Here is a 15,016-nt window from a genome sequence, read left to right as displayed (position 1 = left end):
CAAAGAGAAAGAAACAGGTGATGACTCTCAGGCCACCTAGGAAAGTAGGGGGAGAGCTTCTACCATTAACGACTCAGGAGAGATTCACAATTAGAACATGGCCCACTGCAGCCTTTGTGTCTCACATCTTAGAAGTTCCGCTTTTCAAACATTTACTTTCTATTTATTTTCTGAAACTGATTGAACAACTGTATTGTTGAATTGAGTTGTGCTGTTCCCCTGGGTAACTTTGCATAGTGGAGTACGTGTGTGTGTGTGTGTGTGTGTGATTTTGCCTTACATTTGGAGGCATGGTATTTTTTGAAGGAAATAATCGAATCAGAGAGGTAACTGTGTTGTATTGTATATTTTAACACCTGAAAACAATGTCAATTTTTCTCTCAGCATTTTTTCCAGTTTGTCCTTGCCTCATTTTTGGACTCGCTGAAACACTGCCAAGTCTTCCTCACAGACACATTAGCTACTGGGGACATGTTCTTCCCTGAGACAGGTCTGGAGTTTGCTGCTTCCTGCTGGGCACCTTGGCATGGGTCCTAGGCAACTAGAAAATAAATGGAGCTGTCCCAGGTCTCAGGCCATCACAGCCCCTGCCTTCCAGACCCTGAAAGCAGCCAGCCGGCCGGTGCCAGCAGGCGGTGCCAGAGCCCACAGTCCCTTATTTACTCTCTACCTCCTTTAACCTATCTCCTCTCCAACTTTCCATGGGTTACCTAATGCCTCCAGGTATCCGCCCCTGCCCCCCCACCCCCATTCATTCTGTTTCCAAATCTGTATTACTCAGACACTTAGTAACATACTTGTTGAGTTTCATTGTTGTTTCTCTTTTTCCACAAGAAATTTCTTTGAGGGGGTAAGAGAGCAATCTAAGGACTTGTATGCATACATATGAGCATAACCAATGGACACAGACAGTAGGGGGGTGAGGGCATGTGTTGGGGGGTGGGGCAGCGGGGGAGAGGTCAATGGGGGAAAAGGAGACATACGTAATACTTTAAACAATAAGGAATTTAAAAATTTTTCTTAACTAGAAGGTGTCACCTTGTGCAGCTGGAAGGGCATATTTCTTATGTTTCCTCGTGTACCATCCTCCCCTTCCCCCAAGTTCCCCATTCCAGGTAGGGGTCCAGGATAAAGCAGGGTGCTCACCACTGAATGAACAAATCACTGAATTTCTCAAAGGATGATTCCGATATATGTTTTGCCTGTTGCAGTTACCTTGATTTACTTTCTTAGTCTATCCCCTGGTAATTTATTTAATCAGTTATTTCCTCTCAACTCTGTCTGCAACTTCTTTCTCCCTTCTGGGTCTTTGTTCTCAATCTATAAACATGTTTAAGTCTCTGAAATGAATAAGCGTATAAAGATTTAAAAAAAAATAACAACCCCACAACCTTTCCCATAACTCCTCAGCCTATTCACTTATTCAACATATGTCCCTGTGCCTACTAGGTGCCAGGTATCCTTGCCAGCGCTGGATGGAGACAGGACAGTTGCTGCTCTCATGGAGCTAGTGTGGGACTCAGATAATCAGTATATAAACAATAAAAACTCCACTGCAGCTCTGTTGTTCAAAACCAGGACATTTAGTGCCTTTGTTAGAAGACCTTCCATCAGCCTTCCTGTAGGCTGACATGGCCTTGGTGATAGAATGTGGGCTGGATCTCAGTCCCTGGGGCTTTCACAGGCTTGCATAAAAGTCCTCAGCAGTCCCACTACATTCCCCCTCCCCAGCCTCCTCCTCGGAGTAGCCTCTAATTACAGCCTTACAGCCGTACTCCTTAGCCAGCAGCAATCTAGCCTCGGTTCCTACCACATGACCTAAGTGCAAAAGCCAATGGGTGTCAGTTCCTAATCATGACCTTGGCTCTTAGACACTATTGTCCATTTCTCATCAGGTTCTGCCTTCTCTTGTTCACCTTCTATTTCTCTAACTGTCTTCTTGGCAAGTTCATGTTCCAAGCTTCTGATATCAACCCCCTTCTCTTGTCTTTTCACTTCATGTTCTCATGGAGCAATTGTACCCGTTCCCACAGCTTCCACCACATCTCTCCAGTAATGAATTCTAAGTTGTTTTCAAATGGCCATGCCCATATTCCCAAGACCTGGCTTCACGGGCACGCGGCCCATGCAGTGGCACAGGACCCATGCCTAGGAGGGCCCTCATTTGAGAGTTCATACTCTGGTTACCATATTCAAATTCTTAAAAATGTTATTTTTTACTCTGAATTTGTGTTTTGTAAGTCCATTAGTTTGCTAGTTCTGCCATAACAAATACCATCGACTAGGTGGCTTGAACAACATAAATTTATTTTCTCAGTTTTGGAGACTGGAAGTCCAAGATTAAGGTCCCAGCGGAGCTGTTTCCTCTGTGGGCCGTAAGAGAAGGACCTGTTCCAGGTCTCTCTCCTTGGGCATGCAGATGGCTGTCCTCTTGCTGCCTCTCCACATGGTTGTCCTCTGCCCATGAGGGCTCCTGTATCTGTGTCCTAATCTCCTCTTCTAAGGATATTGCTCAGATTGGATTAGGGCCGCCACCCACATGTCCTGATCTAATCTTAATAACCTCTTTAGGTAAAGGCCCTGTCTCCAAATACAGTCAGACTTCGAGGTACTAAGGATTAGGAGTTCAACACAGGAATTTGGGGAATACAGTTCAACCCATAATAATAAGTGAAGTCTGGTGGGGCAACGGAGCAGGCACTGAGGGCTTACAGTCTTGCTCACTATGGTCCTGTTTTCTGCTGCTTCCCTGCGACATGGTCTCATTTGCCAGTACTTTGCCTCCAGGCCTGCCGGCTGCCCACCTATCCTCTCCTTCTGCCCTTAGGAGAATCCTGGTGCAGCAGATGCTGTGAAGGTTGGGATCCAGCCATCCTTGCTGGATGTGACACTTCACATTTGGAGGTGATTTGGCAGGGCCATGTCTTGCACCTACTCCCAAGTATTCAGTGCATCCTGGCAGATGTTGCAATCCGTTGGGGGTTACCTGTGGTCCGTGGGTTGCGCAGCGGCTGTGGCAAGGGAAAATCTCTTTCCCACCTCCTGGCCCTGGGTCAGTCAGCGCCTTTGAGAATTTGACTAAAATGACCAAACCTCTCCTGTGAAAAGTTGTCATTCATAATAACATCCATAATTGTATAAATTTTCAGAGGGTGATAGACTCCACAAAGCTCATTTATGGACCCTTTGTGGTTTGGCTCCACTTTCCTTTCCTGTCTTATCTCAATACCGCCCTCACCGTGCTGTGGCCGCCTGTATTATTATAGTTCTCTCTGAACGCATTGTTTTCTTTCATGCTTCCATGTCTTTTCATTTGATTTTTACTCTGCCTACCATTTGCTTTTCTTCATTATCATTCTATCTCCTTCCAAGTTAAAATTACATCCCATCTTCTCAGTGAATCCTCAGTGCTGTTTCCCACTTCCCCATCATCCAAGGTGAAACCAAGTGCTCTTTCAGGCCTCTATGCATCTCTTTTATAAGAGGCATAACATTGGAGTCTGATTATTTCCTAACTTGTTAGTCCCTTCTACGAGATTGCAAGCAACTTTGCATGCAAGAACTGTGCGTTTTTCCAAGTCTTATTGAGACACAATTGACATACATCACTGTAAAAGTTTAAGTTAGACAGCATAATGGTCTGACTTACACATGTTGTGAAATGTTTACCACAGTAAGTTAGCATCCATCATCTCACATATATACAATACAAAGAAAAAAAAAACAAAACAAGAAAAATATGTTTTTTTCTTGTAAAGAGAACTCAGGATTTACTCTCTCAATAACTTCCCTATATATCACACAGCAGTGTTAGCTATAGTCATCACATTGTACATTACATCCCTAGTACTTACCTTATAACTGGCAGTTTGTACCTTTTCACCACCTTCTTCAAATTCCCCAAGAACTGTGTTTTAATCATTGGCATTTTCACAATGGCTGGTGCAGGCAGGGCTGAACTTGGTACATTTAAATATTTGTTGAAACCTCAAATGAATGCATGCATGACTGAATGTTTGAACGAAGATCCACATGAGACTATGGTGAAGAGCATGCACGTTGGAGTCAAGTGGTCCTGGGGTTAAGTCCTGGCTCTATCATTGACTAGTATGGTGATCTTGGGGGAATGACTCTTAAACCGCAGTTTTCCAATTTCAGAATGGGACAAATAGAACTTATCTCAAAGTAAACCCGTTGTCAATTTCTATTGACAAACAACAACTCTAGCTACCTATAGCTCAGTCCTATCACTATATATCTCTGAGCATGAAAGCTATTTTGGAATGGAAAGACAAAATTAAGGGACAGTGAAGCTGTGTTCTTATAGATTAATTTATTAACAAAAATACTTATTAAATGTCCACTGGGTACACGGCACTAAGCTAAGACCTATGAAGAAATTAAATATGAAGCTGGCTCTGACGAAATAGGAGGAGCTTATTTTAGAGTTACACTCTAAAATGACGAGTGCCATGGAGAGGTATCAGATTTTAGAGTAAGAGTTCATTTGTAGCTGGGGCAGTGAGGAAGGCTTCCTGGAAAAAGAGGCCTTTGAGATAGACCTTGAAGGGAAGATAGGAGGATGCTGCTGGCACCGGGAAAGGGAAGAAGGAAATGGATGCAGCTGCGGGAAGGCAGATACCTAGGGGAGAAATGGCGCTCTGCACCCTGCTGATGAGGTTGCTCCCACTGGGTGCTGCAGTGTCAGCCTCTGAAGCTGATGGTTAGTGGCCTTTTCCACATAGTACAATGTGCCCTGTCCTCTGCCTCAGCAGCCATTGGCACTCTGCCCAAGACAGGCCCTGATTTTGACAGCTAAGGCAGAGACTGGCCTTTCAGCAGCAGCAGCTCTGTAGCTCTGCTCTCTCTCTCTTCTGTTTAAAAACAAAATTCCCATCTCCCACCGCTCTTCCCTTTGGCAAACATCAGCTTATTCTCTATATCTGTGGGTCTGTTTTGTTTATTTTTTAGTTGTTGTTTTTTTAAGATTCCACATATAAGTCTTTCTCTGATTTATTTCACTTAGCATAATGCCCTCCAGGTCTATCCATGTTGTCACAATGGCAAGATTTCATTCTTTTTACTAATGCTTTCATTCATTCTGTCACTCTGCTCTCTCTGACCAGCTTCACCATGCCCTGCTGACCTACCATCCAGGCTCTACTTCATGGTGATGGATCGCATTCAAATGAACAGAATATGCAACTGGAGAATTAGGGAAGATGGTCAAATGATTTCATCTAGAACTAAACTGCCTGCGAATAAGGCTGAGGTGTTAGCACATCGCTATACAGATGGTTTGCAAACTGTTTCATTTTACATGTAATGACGACACAGATCTTTCACACACACACACACACACACACACACACACAAAATCAATGAATACGATGTCATCTCCAGGAATCCTTTCCCGGCCCCAGGAGACTGAGTGAATCATACCGTTGGCAGCCGTCTGGGTGCTGCTTTTGCTGTATTTTCCCCATGGCAATATGGTCTGCTTAAGCCTGGGTCTGGGGCCCAGGCTTGCTGAGCTTGAAGGCAAGCTCCTCCATTTACTAACATGTGACCTTGCACAATTCTTTTAACATCTCCAAACTATAGTTTCCTCATCTGTGAAATGGAAATGGTGATAATATTGCCTGACACAGTGCCCGTGAGTAGTGAAAGAAATGTCCTATACAATAAAGAACAACTCAGGGGCGGAACACTTTCTTCCCAGTACCAGAGGGACTTGCACGCTCATCGTCAGTAGTTTACTCAAAAGCCCTCTTCCCTGGGAGACCACCTCGGCAACCTGATTTATTTTCTTATTTTTATTATTTTTTCTTTTTTTTTGCGATCTTTTTTTTTATTGTTTAAGGTATTACATATAGTAGTATGTAATACTTTAAAGTAGTATGTAATACTTTTTCCCCCCATTGACCTGATTTAAAGCTGCTCCCACAACATCCACATTCTCTACCTGCTGCCTGCGTTATTTTCCCTACAGCACTTGGGCTGTTTCACACACTACATATTTTACTTATTTGTTATGTTTATTCCTGTCTCTCCCCTAGAATACGCTCCAGGAGGCTGTATCCTGAGGGCCTAGATCCCTGTCTGGCATGGAATATGGACTCAGTAATTATTGACTGGAAGTGAGGAATGAGCCATGTCTGCTAACTTGAATGCACTTCCTGCCCCCTCCTATCCTGGGGCCCTATTTGGGGGACATTTGACACCTGCATGTACCAGGAATCAGGAGGAGAACTAAAACTGAGGTAGTAATTCAAATACCACATGATGGAGGACCCTGCCCTTAACTGAACTTGTACCCAATGCTAAGGATTTTTCATACATTTTATTCATGCTGGTCCCTTCCCTCTCGCTCATCTCCGTTATTCAAAGTTGGCCCAAGAGACCCACTGAAGAGCTCGGTGGTAAAGAATATTCTCAGATTTCTGTTCCTTTCTAACCAGCAGGGTCTGGTTAGACTGAGTGCGAGGGCGGCTTTAGCAGGAGAGGGCTCTGCGTAGCTCACCTCTTCTTGGCCTCGGCATCCTGGGCTGGGGAGGCGGCTCCTGCACCCTGCGCAGCCTCGGGCGGGTCGGGAGCGCGCGTCCCCGCCCGGTGCAGTGCACCGCAGAGCCGGAGGGATTTGCCCAGCCCCAGGCAGCCGGGCAGCCGGGCAGCTGCGGGTGGAGGAGGAGGAAGAGAAAGCGGCGAGGCAGCGCTCACGCACCTCCGAGCAGCTGCGCCCGCGGCCCGGGCGCACCATCCGGTAACCGAGGAAGGGAGGGGGTGCCCTGGGACGCGCAACCTGGGGCTCAGAGTGGAGTGCTTGAGGTTCTGGCGAAGGCTGGATGTGGTTATGGGGTGGTTTTTAGTTTGGGATTTTGGGGGGAGGATGGGAGTGGGAAGCGGAGAACCGGGGTTTGAGGGTGCCCAGAGGGGAAGTGGGGCCTAAGTTTAAAACCTTCCCCACAGCCCGCTGCTGTGAATTTCCCGCCCGAGGGCTTAGAACAGGCTGGAAGCAGGGGCGCTGGGGCTTGGGGGGGTTTCTCCTCTTTGCTGAGAAGAGGCGGGTCACACCTCCGGAGGGTGAGAAAACTTTCTGCTCCCCGCCTGCCTGACTCCGTCATGTCCTGCAACTGCCAGACCTTCTGGGCGCGGGGTTCTTGCGGGCTCAAGCGAAACGCGCTGTCTGCTGGCCGGGTGCGTGCCCCTGCAGGGGGCAGGGTTCTCAGAATGAACCCTGCCTGACAGTGAATTCATTTTGCTTGCACTGGAGAGCTCGCCCGCAGGCCATGTTACTGATTAGAGAGAAATATCGGGTTCATTTTCCTCCCGGTGCCATCCTTTCGGCGTAATTAATTACGGAAGACAGAGTCGCCCAGTTAGAAACTTGTTTGGAGGTTTTGAGGTTTCCACAGCAAAGGTAACACGAAAAATCCAACATTACCTGCGATTTAATCCGAAGGCAACAGAACACTCCACGGTGTTCTGAAGGCAAAGGGAGCTGTGGGCGCGTGTCTGTGCTACTCCGAGGAAGGGAAGGGAACTTCTATACGTACATTAATTCTTACAAATTAAATGCGTTTCCCAGCTGAACCCCCCAGTTAAGAGCAGGGTCTGGAAACTAGGGCTGTGAGCCTAGTGCTCCTCAGGTCCCTCACTTGGGGCGCATCACCGAGGATGAGTTCCAGAAAGCAAGAGGCCACCATGAGCTGGGGTACCCGCGCACAACAGACAGTTTTGTTCTGAGCAGCAAGATCCTTCAGCGTTTATGGAAGATGAGGTGATATTAACAGGCAACAGGAGAAAGAGTAGCTTCTGTCGATTTCTTTTCAACTTGGGAGGGCCAGCCCAAATCCTGCAGGTGGGCTGCATTGTTCAAGGCCCAAGTAACAGGCATTCTAGCGCATGAGAGCGTTCACAGTAACCTTGGAGCTGGCTTGTGAGATGAGAGCAGAGCCGGGAGACTTTTCAAAAGAGGGAAACATTAAATCTTGGCAGCATTCCAAAGTAAATCCTTAAAGAAGATAGCTGGAGACCACCTCGGAAAGAATTTATGAAGACAATTTATGCCAAACTAACTTCTTCCTCTTTTCCAGCAACCAGCGGGAGGGTAGCTAGGGATGGTCATAGCCATCGCTTTTCACATGTGGGTCCTGACTCACTGGGATAATGACATTCGTGTAGTGAGTCACACCAGCATTTTTTAAAACATGAAATTATTACAAGTGTAGAGAAAACATCAGAGTGCATTGTATGTGTGCAAAGCTAAGTATTGTTTTATGAACCACGTGCTTGTGTGTTTAATTCTTTTGTTATTATTATTTTTAACCAAAGACCCCAGGGATAGGGGACCAAGGGAGGGGGAAGGGAGGAAGTGAGGCCTCAGCCCCACAACCCCTCCCTGTGTGTGTTTATCCTGCTGCCACTGCTTGGGTATGCATACTTATCCCTGGCTGTCCCCATTCATCTTCCCAGGCTAACCCCACTCTGCCCACAGTGGGGGGTCACCATCTTTTATCTTGCAAATGATATCATCAGCACATTCTGGAAAACGTAACCTTCTTCCTCCCCATTTCTCTAGGCCCCCAGATGTGGAGGTATTTTGCCAATCAGAATTGATCTCTAATTCCTTTATTTTTAACCTGTTATTGTAAGGGTATGATAGCAACTTAGCTAGATTATTTCTAATACACGGTAGGTTGGTCCCCTGGTCCCCTTTGGTCCTCACAGCTGGGTGGCTGTTGTTATTTACATTTCACAGAGGTTCCCGATGAAAGGAACCTATAAAGTCACTGACCCCCTCCCCATCATGGACAATCTCAAGTGTGTCCTGCTTTTGCAGAGGCTTGTGACAAAGTCTTATACTGTCCCTAAGGATGAGGAGGGGGAAGAGTGGAATACAGGAAGTCTGTGCTTCTCTTTGCACCTCTGAGCAACTACAAATCTAGGAGGGTACTTTAAGGAGACTCATTTCACATCTAGATGAGAGATATTAATACTAGAATGTTGAGCTCACATTAGGGTTGAAGGTCTAGTTCCACATTTAGGTTCAAAGAGTCAATGGGGGTTGAGGGGCTGGGTGGAAAGGGTGATGGGATTAAGAAGGAAAAAAACAACAACACATAGACATGAACAACAGTATAGTGATTGACAGAGTGAGAGGAGGGTAGGGGGAGGTGGAAGAGGGCAAAGGGGGGCTACCTGGGTGGTGGAAAGAGACTTGACTTTGGGTGGTGAGTGCACGATGCAGTATGCAGGTGATGTGTGATAGAGTTGTATACTTGAAATCAGTATGGTTTTTTAAAAAGATTTTTTACTGCTTTCAGAGAGGAAGGGAGAGGGAGAGAGAGATAGAAACATTAATGATGAGAGAGAATCATTGATCAGCTGCCTCCTGCACACTCCCTACTGAGAATTGAGCCTGCAAACAAGCATGTGCCCTGACCTGGAATCAAACCATGACCTCCTGGTTCATAGGTCGATGCTCAACCACTGAGCCACACTGGCCAGGTGAAACCTATATGGTTTTATCGACCAGTGTCACCCCAATAGATTTAATTAAAAAATATATTTTTAAGTAAAGGAAGGAGTGGCCCTGGAGAGTAGCACTTCATGTGAGAGAGAAACTCTGAGTGTTTCAATGACCCACCAAGTTCTGAATGAACTACACATAGTGTGAAGTAGCTGCTCCGTAGCAGACAGGGGTTGCAGTGATAAGGGCAGGCCTTTTAATAGACATTTATATGGATCTTATTATGTGCCAGGCACAGCTATGAGTGTTTCACAATTTTATCTCCATCTCTGTAACAATCCCATGAGTACAGAATATGATTGGCACCATACCCATTCATCAGAGGAGAAGGCTAGGCACAGAGAGATTGAGTAATTTGCATAAATTACATAACTAGTAAGCAGTAGAGCGAGGATTGGAACATTAGAACCTGAGCCCTTCACCACTGTCATCTACCCCCAACCTGTGGCATTTGGATCAAAGGAGCCCAGGCCCACTTTACTCAGTGACCATTCTGGGTGGCCCCTTTGTAGAGGACAGGGACCAACCTCAGGGCATCCAGAGGAAGGTGTCCTGGATGACAAGGGTCTGACTACCAGGCCACACGAGGAACAGGGACAATTTAACTTTGCAGAAAGGAGCCTTGGCTAGTTACGAGGCCAGTCCTCAGACACTCGAGGAAGAGGAAGTAGAAGCAAATCAAAGCCCAGGCTGGGCGATCTTCTGTCAGGACTGGGAGAGGATTCCAAACTGCGTGAGGACTTTACGTTGAATTTGATGTTTCTGAATGCCTCTTTCAATACTCAAGCTCCTCAGTTTAAGAGATATATGACAAAAGTGAACTTTAAAAATAATTGGAAATTAACAGGCTATTCTAAATATTTGTGTTTTTAAAAAATAGGATACTAAATCAAAGTTTTGACTGAGACACTTACTCAAGTTAAGTGAAATTGGAAAGGAAAGTACCAGACCACCAAGTAGTAATTTCAGTGTAAATATTTGAGAACTTTTTCATAACTCCCAAACCATTGGTCATTTCAAGAATATGAGGATTAAGAGAGGATTTCTTCAAAGGGATCTTTTGTTCCTTCCTTTATCCCAAACCTAATGCGTGTGTGTGTGTGGGGGGGGGGGGGGGGCTATTATGGGACCACTAGTTGAGCTGTACATGTGTTTCCTGCATTGGAGCTCTTGTGGTGGCCTGGGCTGCAGGATCACCTCCTTCCCCAGAGTTTTTTGGGATAGAGGATGCTGAGGATGTCCTGAGGACCAGGTGGGGGGCCGTGTGGGAGAGGAGGCTAGCCACGGGCCACTCTAAATTCAGCCCAAGAGCAAGGGCACCCCAGCAGCTAGAGTTTCCAGAAATCTAGAAGCTAAGGTAGGAGTGAGCAGTCAGTTGAAGGACAATGAATATCACTAAAGCACCCATAAATAGTGTGAAGACAGTTAATACAGTCTTGTCCTCTTGCTTTGATCTCAGAGGGGTGAGAAGCTGCAGCAGCTGGGCATAAGGTGGAGAGAGAGAACAGAGGTTAACTGTCCCCCAGGCCCTGCAGCGGACCAGCTGCTGCAGGACTTAGCTGGCATTGGGCAGGATTTAGTGTTATAACGAGGTTGAAGTTTCTTTTATTTCCAGACTGCACATTTTAGTTCTTTGGGGACTTTGAAGTGGTTGCTTGAGCAGAAAAGTCACGGGACCTGCACAAGTGTTCATATGAGGGCAGGGAGGATGAATCCAAGGATGCATTTTAAGGGGCAGTGGAAGAGAAAAGTGAAATTATTGATTCAGTCCCACATATGTGCCAGCTCAGAGTATGGATTATACATGCTTCATTTGAAAGAATAAAGAGTAGCCTGGCTGGTATTTCTCAATGGTTGAGCCTCGACTTATGAACCAGGAGGTCAAGGTTCAATTCCCAGTTAGGGCACATGCCTGGTTTGCAGGCTTGGTCCCAGAGTGGGGCGTGCAGGAGGCAGCTGATCCGATGATTCTCTCTCATCATTGATGTTTTTATCTTTCTTTCCTCTCCATTCCTCTCTGAAATTGATAAAAAATATATTTATAAAAAGAAATAGTGAAAGTAGCAGTGTGTTTGCTGGATATTACATGTACTTCAGACCGTGGAAGATTGAGAGGTAGGGGCATTTAGAGTGCAAGGGGTCAGGCTTCAGAAGACCGGCTCATTAGATAAAGGCACAATAAATGCTTGAAAGAAAATACCCCGTAAAATTACCAGGGTTCTCAAGTGGACATCAGTCTGTTGTTCATGATTGAAAACTTTCTCACACGATTATCATATTCCCCAAAGTCATAGCTTATCTTCAGACATTCCCATAGCAAGCAATCGGAATAGAAGTTTTTTTTTTCATGGTGAGTCCAGGCTTATAGGACATGTTCAAGGTTTTCTTACTTTGGAGACCAGCTTTTAGACATTGGTCATGTTATTTTTGGCTTATTTCAGGGTGCAATGGGGTGAAATAATTTCAGGGTGAAATAATTTTTCCCCTTGACTGAAGTATGAGAAGTGCTTAGTCTTGTTGGACCGAGGGGAAAATGTGCACTTTTGCTTTTTCTTCCTTGCAAATGTGATTCTTCAATCCATTATGGTGAAGTAAAAAAAAGCAGAAATTGAGAATGTATGAGATGCTAATGTTAGGGATGTTAAAATCTGGCTTTAATTGCTGCTTGTATTTGTTTCCTCAAGATCTATGCAATTTCCACCTGACTAGAGAACACAAGTAAATTTAATGACCCTTCAAGGAAAAATATAAGCTTCAAATAATGATTCTCCTCCAAGGTGCCTTTTGTTTTCCTTGTGCATGGCCTTGCGAACAGCAAAAAACACCAGCTGAAGGCAAAGGCAGGGCAGGCTGAGGGGGCAGCTTCCTGTGGGTTGGCTCTGAAGTTGCCTGCTTGATAAAAAAGAAAAATTAGGAGATGATGAGTGTGGATAAGTGGTTGTCAACATAACCTCTTTCTACTAACCTTTGTGTAGATTTCCCCAGAAAATGTAATTCTATCTTGGTGGAGGGGAGAGGAAAGAAATAATTATAAGATGAAGATATGGAAATGGTATATAAACCTACATCTATTCCTATCAGAGCCTCTAAATTTTCCACTAAATGACCCCAGAAGGAAGTGCACCTGTGCTTCTGGGAGTCCGAAGCAGAGGCCAAGGCTCCCAGAAGCAAGTGTATGAGTATGTGTATCTGGAATATTCATTTGATTTTTGCAGTTTGCTCTGTAACACAGCTGAACTGATTTAATAAAAAAAAATAATCCTCCAAGTCTTCTCTTAAAATCGTTGCTCCAGGAGAACATGCCAGATATGCTCGAGGCTTTGGGGTTTATTTGGCATCCTGAGTCCTAGGCAAGCAGATGGGGGGACCTACTTTCTGCCCCTCACTTTGTAAGGCCCCCTCTGGCTCCCTCCTGGCTGGACCCCTTCACGCACCCTGAGGACTCCCAGAGTGCCTGGAGCCCGACTGCGTTCACTCTGCCAAGCTCTGGTTTTCTTGTAACCGGGGCTTGCGCTTTGACAGCAGTGGGTGGAGTAGGTGGAGAAGCTGTGAATCCCAGACCCCGGAGGATAAGATGATCATCATCAGAAAGTATAGCTTTCCTGCTGCTCTGTCTCCAGCTCTTAAATAAATCACCACTTTGATTTAAATTTCCTTTTCTGTGGAATAGAGATAGAAATACCCAATTTCTCTCCTTTTAGCCTCGTTGTCAAAAGAATGATTCCGCTCTGGGCTGTGAAGAACAGTGTGTGCTGCTGGGAGACAGACACCACGAACAATAACTATGAAGTAGGCTTGTTTACCAACCCATCCTCTAAGCATTCAAGAGACTGCGGTCTCACTCGCCTGAGTCTTATTGTTCCAGGTATTTCAAAAAACGACACTACTTAAAATGGAAAGGGTGGTTGTTTCCCCAGTATCATTAAAATGGTAACGCACCTGGCTGTGTAATATAGCAGCTATGTACATCCCTCTGAAGGTTCAATGAGAGGCAAAGTCAGATCCTTAGGCAGTCTGATTTATATTCTCTCATTAAAATGATTCCAGTAACCCGTGTGATGGGCTTTCAGAGAAGGGAGAGAGTCCTCGTGAGCTGAGATACTTGAACAGGACCCAATGGGGCAAGTGGTGACTGAGCCCTACCCTCAAAGGTAGATAGGAACCTGGAGAGGAGGGGGAAGCCAGTCCAGGCTGGCAGGTGGAATAGGGTGGACAAGGGCTCAGAGGACCATCTTTGAAGTCCCCTCCCAGGTTCCTATGCCATAATGAGCCCTCCCTTTCTTAACAAGCCCTTTGTACCTGTTGTCTGTTTGTGTCACCAGGCTTTTGTGCACCTTAACCTGTGTGTGTGTGTGTGTGTGTGTGTGTGTGTGTGTGTGTGTGTGTGAAGTCTGAATTCTTTGGGGTTACAAGGCCTTTACTTTTCAACTTCCATTAAATGTTTTCTAGTTGAGCTCACAATGTTTAGAATATTTTTGTTGGGCTGAATTAACTTATACTAATCTTAGCATGCTTAAAACCAGTGCTCTTTTTCCTTGAAGTACATGTTGATGAGAACGTAATAAACGTATTTGTTGAAGATGGCATATCCTGGGATAGATTAATGGCATGTTGAAAATGGTGTTCTTACCAAAAATATATTTGTTGTTTAGTTATAGTAAGAGTGATTGGTATAAAGGAAGTCATTTTGTAACGGACTCTCTAGGACAGTTTATAGAATCACCTTATCAAAAAGAACATTGTTATTTTAAAAATTAATTCTAGCAGCTGTATTACTTTCCCAGGGCTGCCATAATAAAATACCAAAGACGGAGTGGCTTAAACAACAGAAATTCATTTTCTCAGAGGACCGTGGCGGCCTTCAGCACCAATACTCTCCCTGACTTGGAGAAGGGTGAGTCCTTGCAGCCTAGTCAGAGTACTGCTTTTCCGGGGAGAGGAAGCCCATAATAGCTCTTGGAAAGAGCAAAGCTGGATCCTTGAAGGCTGGCCATGGAGGGAGGCCCCACAGGGGAGGTGTGTCTGGCTGTCCCAGCACCATTTTTTCTCACCTGGGGTGGTCCTTTGCTTTGAGGAGCTCTCAGTTACACCCCTTCCAAGTACATTGGTCAAAAAGTACTGGTTTTTAAATTATGTTCTTATTTAAAACAATTTTTAGAACTTTTAAAATATGGATACTATAAAATTTACCATTTTTAAGTGTACCAGTCGGTGGCATTAAGTACATTCACTTTGTTGTCCAACCATCACCACTATCCATCTCCAGAACTTGTTCCTCACCCCAGCCTGAAACTCTGAACCATCAAACACTAATGCCCCATTGCCCTCCCGCCTCTCCCTTGACAACCACCACTCTACTCTCTGTCTTTATGTAATTTGAATAGTCTAGGTGCATCATTTCAGTAGAATCATGTAATATTTGCCCTTGTGGGTCTGGCTTATTGACTTAGCATAATGTTTTGAAGGTTCACCCATGTTGCACCA

The 15,016-nt window shown here is 45.2% G+C and overlaps 1 protein-coding gene across 6 annotated transcripts in view; it reads left to right on the top strand.

The window, feature by feature from the left end:
- The window catches only part of MRAP2 (melanocortin 2 receptor accessory protein 2), a 68,421-nt gene that overhangs the window by 29,646 nt on the left and 23,759 nt on the right, over positions 1-15,016 (top strand). The window contains exons 1-2 of one of the 6 annotated variants that reach the window (XM_080664587.1): positions 6,604-6,763; positions 14,317-14,426. The exons of 1 other annotated variant lie outside the window; for it this stretch is intronic. The gene's annotated coding sequence lies outside the window, so the exon portion shown is untranslated. Of the gene's footprint in view, positions 1-6,437; positions 6,764-13,233; positions 13,398-14,316; positions 14,427-15,016 lie in introns of those variants that run through there. 4 more of the 6 variants (XM_080664584.1, XM_080664586.1, XM_080664583.1 and 1 more) reach the window with 4 other exon arrangements.

Source organism: Plecotus auritus, assembly GCF_963455305.1.
Source record: "Plecotus auritus genome assembly, chromosome: 4".
NCBI classification, from domain to species: domain Eukaryota; kingdom Metazoa; phylum Chordata; class Mammalia; order Chiroptera; family Vespertilionidae; genus Plecotus; species Plecotus auritus.
Note: the sequence above shows the minus strand (reverse complement) of the source record. Positions and strands in the feature narration are given on the sequence as shown.